Raw genomic sequence first — 6018 nt, 5'->3', positions numbered from 1 at the left:
CTCCTGTACCTCCCAAAGTGCTGATATGACAGGTGTGAGCCACTGTGACCAGACAGTGTCCATATTATAAGGATCCTTTCTAATCCACTTCTTCCATGGCCTCTTATGAAGTAACACTTATTTGTCTACCCCAGCAGCATTTCTTAGTCTGTAATATCAGAGATATGATAGAATTTCTTGTCCTAACTTAGCAGCTATAATAGACAAAGATAACAGAAAGGAAAGAAATAAAGGAAGAATAGAGAATTGGGAGAAAGAGAATGTGAGTATGAGTATTCATATGCATTCATATGTGTGTGGGATGGGAGGAGAAATGGGTGGTATCATCTGATCTAGGAGAAAGAAAGGAGGCAAAAGAAAGTAGTCTGTCAATGTGGTAAGCTGTAAGTTAGAGATACAGATAGAGAACAGATTTAAATTCCATAAAGGTCAACATCACTTCATATTTATGGCTATTTTGTGTTTCCCAGCCATATTTTGCATGTAAAGAAGTATCATACTATGAAAAAAAATATTTAAAAAATTTATGAAAAAATATTTTTGAAATATTTACAGAAAGTATTTTTAAAAATTATTTATAGGAGTTTACATTATATAGTATACATAATCAATGTACTTTAAAATAGATCTTTCAAATTTTATTTGTATCAGAAAGAAGCTCTACTTCTCATATCCTAGGAATGATAATCTGTTTACTACTAATGAGCTAAACTTATTCATGTAAGATAGAAAGGAATTATTTACATTCAGTATTATTAGAAATAACTTCTTTACTGTAAGGCTAGAAGAAGTCTAAAATATGTCCAAGGATATAGTTTTTGGATTCCTTCCTTCCTTCCTTCCTTCCTTCCTTCCTTCCTTCCTTCCTTCCTTCCTTCCTTCCTTCCTTCCTCCCTCCCTCCCTCCCTCCCTGCCTCTCTCCCTGTCTCTCTTCCTGTCTCTCTCCCTTCTTTTCTCCTTCCTTCTCTCCATTCCTCTTTTCTTTCTAACTTCCCTTCCTCCCCTTTTCCCTCCCTCTATCTCTCTGTTCTTACCTTCCTTTCTTCCTTCCTGGATAGGGGAATAGGCTTTAGCTGAGGTGAGAGAAAGTCATGTATGAAGATATAACTACTAGAATTGCTAAGAATCAGGTAATTTCAGAACTAGGTTGTATCACAGAACAGCTAGTCTTGTTGTATCATTGTACAGATGAAGAAATAGAGACTCAGAGAAGTGAAATTAATCTTCCCCATTTTCCTACCTTCCAGCCTAGTCACCAAGTCAAAAAGCAGAACCTAGTTATTCTAGCTTTTAATCCACTGAACTTTCCCATATGCTTGATTTTATCCTCAACAGCTACCCTGCCAAGAGGAAAATTGTATATGTGGCGCTCTATTGGTGCTCCTTTCAGAATTAGGCTTCTATTACTTTAGTCTAGGATATAAAACCCTGATAAAGCAGAGAAACTTAAGGGAATATGGCCTAGGAGAGGGTAGTTTTTGTTGTCACCTCAAATAAGTAACTTGACTTTCTGCTTTATAACACATTTAAAGCCATTTTTCTTCTCAGTTTTACCACTACATTTTTTTCTTCAATAAATACAATCTCTAGTTGTCTTTTTCTCAGGTATGGTTTCCCAAGTAAATAGCCCTAAACAATAAAATTTCATTTTACTAAGTAATGAAAAATAGATAATACCAAAAATGCTTCAAAAACAGCAATGTGTTGTTTCAGGATGCTATTTTTGGGGGCAGCTAATTCATTTGATTAGTGAGTTTTGCTTTGAAATTGTTACCGTTCTTATGGTAAAAGAGTAATCTTTCCTACTCAGCACTTAGAACTACAGAGCTATAAAGCATAAAAAAGAAAAATGTGACAACCCTGTTGTATGTCTATAGCAACAAACTACTCCTAGGGGCTTGAGAAAAAAGTGAAAAAGAAAAGATTTCTCTACTTCGGTTTTATTCTCCTCTTTCACACAATCGTGAGCCTTAACAAATACCTTTGCTGCAGAAAGAATAAGAATATGTATAACAATAATCCCATCACTTTTGTATCTTTTTTGCTTTTGAAAATTCAAGGAACTTTTACACTGCTCTTAACAGTTATAACAACCCACCTGAGGCAAGAATCTCTCTTGTTACATTTGAAAAAAATGACTGAGGCTAGTAGGTATTAATGAGTACATTAAAGGTCATACAGTGAGGCATTGTCAGAGCCTAGGTCTGAATAGAGAACTCCTTACCATTCGTGGATTTAACAAAGGTTTGTTCACGAAGGACCCACTACATGTAACCCAGGACAGGTCTGAGCACCTGGAATGCAGTGACCATTGCAATAGTGTACTCTTTTTCCTTAAAATGTACATAGTCTAATAGAGGCAGAAACACAAGGAAACCAATAATTACAGAACTATATGAAAAATGCACCAGCTGCTACTGGTCCACAGAGAAAAGGATCAAGGTCTCTTGGAAGGTTTCCTGGAAGAGATGATCAGGAACAAGTCTTGAAAGATTATTGGTTGAATACATGATCAGGACTTCACCAGGCAGGGAGAGAAGACTTTGGGAAGAGGAAACTAATGCACAGAGGTGCCAAAGAAAGAAGAAGCTTGGCTTTGAGGAACAGTAACTCATATGGTTGGAGCAGAGTGTGTGCACTACAACAAAAGATAAATCTACAAATGTAGAGAGAGAATACAGTCTGAAGGACTTTGTGTTTACAATCAATGAGGTAGCACTTTTCCCTGAAAATATAGGGAGCCAAAATAAAAATTTTAAGGAGGAGAGACATCATTAGATTTGAATTGTCCCAAGAGCACTTTGGCTGCCTTTTGAGGAGGGAATGAAGGGAGGCAAGATTTGAAGCAAGGAATCTATTTTTAGACTGCTCATACAGGAATCTAGCTGATAAATGATACAGATTAAAGCTCTCTCTTTTTTGAGTATAGTTTATTTGTGACATTCAATTATTTACCAAATTCTTTTCCTATTCACTTCCTGAGTTTTGACAGTTGGCACACGGAAGCATGGAAATCACCTAGATTATTTTTTAAGGCCAAATAAAATGATTAAATAACTGACCCTAGGAATTTTTGTTGTGCTGCTTTCTGTCACAGCAAAAGAATTAATAAGAGGTTTTATCTACAGACTAATGGAGTTAGAGCTTTTATGACCCATCATTTCTTCTCCTTCTTCCAGCTCTTAAATAATTAAGTGAAATCCCAAGATAGAACAAATAAGAATTCAGCAAAAAGATTTTAAAATAGTCCAAAAAATGACCAACTTTATGTAAAGTCTACATGCATTTAAGCACTACATAATCTGGTATCATATTAGTTAAATGTGCATTCAAAAAAAAAGTGAGATGAAGTTTAAAAGACTATATACCTAATCAAGTTTATCTTTACTGTCCTCATTAGGTTATTTTATGTTCATAATTTGTTGATTTTAGCCATGCAATCCTCTTCAATAGATTTAAACTAATGAAACTCAAAATAATTTTAGATAGAGCTATATTGTATTTTCCAGTATGTATGGTCTGCCTGCTGACAGGAGCCACAATGACAGTACTTAAATTTCTTCCAGTAAAAATACTGCAGGAGACACTTCATGGTGAATAATTGATGACATTTTCAGAATGCCAAAGTTTTTCAAGGCAGAGAAAAGAGATTTGATTTCAGAAGAAACTGGATCACATGAAACATTTCATACCAGTTTCTAATTGATGGCCTAGATTGAGTGAAAATTAATTGTCATTTTATATTGTTTCTTGTGAGCTACGGGAGTATGGTCACAATAAACAAGGAAAGGTTGATTTGATTAGATAAAGCAATTTTCAGGCAATTTTCTTAAATAAGAAACTTATTTGGTTTTGTGACCATAATATTTGCAATTGTGGTAATCTGGATTGAATGACATTGAGAATTATAGTCTAGTTATATGTGAACAAAAGCCAAGAACTGGAGGAGCCCACCTTTTGTAAACAAATGGTATGCCCAGAGATGCTATGCTAGAATGAACACTACCAAATACCAGTGAAACCAAGATGTTGCTCCCACTATTATCTAGTCCAAGAAAGTGGACATTATTGTTATTAAATGTGTGCAAAATATAATAGAAAGAAAAGAAAACACAAACACTTTTAGAAATAATTCACTATATGGTTCTTTTTGAAATTTAAGAAAATATATTGCTGGACTGGAGGAAGGCCATTCTGAATGATTTAAAGATTTCCTAGAGTATTTATACAATAGATCTGCTATATAGCATAATCATCATCTGAGATAAAACTGGCAGTATTTTCTTCTTTTTAAAAAAGAATTACTGGGTTTGTAAGGTATGTATTTATTAAGATATAAAACAAACTATTTCTGAAGTCAGTTTAAGTTAGGAAAAATGAAATCTGGCTCAAAACTAAGAATGATAGGATTATTTTAAAAAATCATTATTTTTCCCTTGTTAATAAAGAGAAAATTGGTCCTCAAGGGAAGAATAAAATATATAATGACTAATTTAAAAGCTGAATCCAAGGCTTCTTAAAAGTGAACCAAAGCTTTTACTATGATTAGTATTTTCCACAGAGATAAAAGAAAAGTACTTCAAATAAGCACATTAGGATTTTTCATAATTAAATATGAAAAACAATTATCCATGATACAGTTGAAAGAGTCTCACTCATTAATTTTTCAATGATAAAAGAGGTTCTAAATAAAGATATCAATAACTCACACATATCAATGCCACGCTCTCAAAAAACTTTAAAATATTTCAATTTTGAATCCTCGTATCCCAAAGTATACAGTGAATATTTATCTGTCACAGCAGATGAGAAAAATCTTTCCTATCCAATAACTTATTCATATAAACATTTATAATGTAGTCGATAGGATTAACAGTTTCATCCTCTCTCTTACAAATTTGTTTATGAACAATTTCTTAAAATTATAAAGCCTGAATAAAGAATGAGCTATCCTTATATGTCAAATAATTACAGTTCCAACTCAGGATAAACATTAATGATCATAAAATGAAAGTTTTAATAGAAAGCAAAAATCAATTTTAGAGTTCTGATAATAATTTTCTATAATTTTAATAACTAACAGATAAAATAAATTTGAATTTCTTAACAAAAGATCTTTGTACAGCAATCAAAAGTGAGGTCCGTATATTTGAGGTCCATATATATAATCTTTGGAGCACAATGTATAGAATTGTCAATGTGAAATGTGTATTGGTTGCAAGTTAAATATACATAATATGGGTTCTTGCCTGTGTGATAAATTATTAATAGTGATGGCAAAAGTTATGCTCAGTATAAAATGCAAATTTTAAAATGAAGGGAAAGTAGCAGAGATTTGTTGGCATCTAAGTGACACCTATTAAAGTACAGAGTTGTAAATCATGATACAACTTTTCATATGCCTGGATTTGGACATTTATTAATAAAGATTTTAAAAGTCCCTCCTAGAGATTCATCAGTTGACCCCAACATATACTTCCCAATGGAAAACATATATTTAAGTTTACATTTTTATGTAAAGTTGGAAAATATTAACAAAATTTGGACACTGAACCAATGTTAGATTCCTTGGTATGATCCATTTGGGTTTCATGTTTGAAACCATAGTTTCCCCATGAATTCTTGACATATGTGGCTAATCTCTATTAACACTTGCGAAGATTCTCATGCTACCTCAGCTTCAGTTTCTTTCAAGGAGAATTACCCACATCTTTAGATACTCAAATGTTCTTCGCATTAAGAATTTTACTTGGTTGCATTTAAGAGAGCCCATCTTTTCCAATTGGTCGCTCCATTGTCTTCATATTGATTATTTTCATTTTCCCAGGAGAGGAACTGTCTCTGAGTTAGACTGGGGTTCTACTTAGGATCCCAGAAATTAAATTTTGTATACACGATGGAGTCTATCTTTTAAGCAAGGCCCTTCCAAACATACTCTACTACTTTTGGTGAGAATCCAACTAACTATCCAAAATTAATGTTATTTGTATTAATATAGAGACAACCTAGGATAATGGC

The 6018-nt window shown here is 33.3% G+C and overlaps 1 protein-coding gene and 1 long non-coding RNA gene across 3 annotated transcripts in view; both read right to left on the bottom strand.

Moving 5' to 3' along the window:
* Positions 1-877, bottom strand: part of LOC142875540 (uncharacterized) — a 77431-nt gene extending 76554 nt beyond the window's left edge. The window contains exon 1 of the long non-coding RNA XR_012922896.1: positions 188-877. This is a non-coding gene — a long non-coding RNA (uncharacterized LOC142875540). The remainder of the gene's footprint in view (positions 1-187) is intronic.
* The window catches only part of PRKG1 (protein kinase cGMP-dependent 1), a 1210052-nt gene that overhangs the window by 695674 nt on the left and 508360 nt on the right, over positions 1-6018 (bottom strand). The gene's annotated exons all lie outside the window — the stretch shown is intronic.

The sequence above is a fragment of the Microcebus murinus genome, chromosome 14, assembly GCF_040939455.1.
Source record: "Microcebus murinus isolate Inina chromosome 14, M.murinus_Inina_mat1.0, whole genome shotgun sequence".
NCBI lineage: Eukaryota > Metazoa > Chordata > Mammalia > Primates > Cheirogaleidae > Microcebus > Microcebus murinus.
This window is presented reverse-complemented; position numbering and strand designations above follow the sequence as displayed.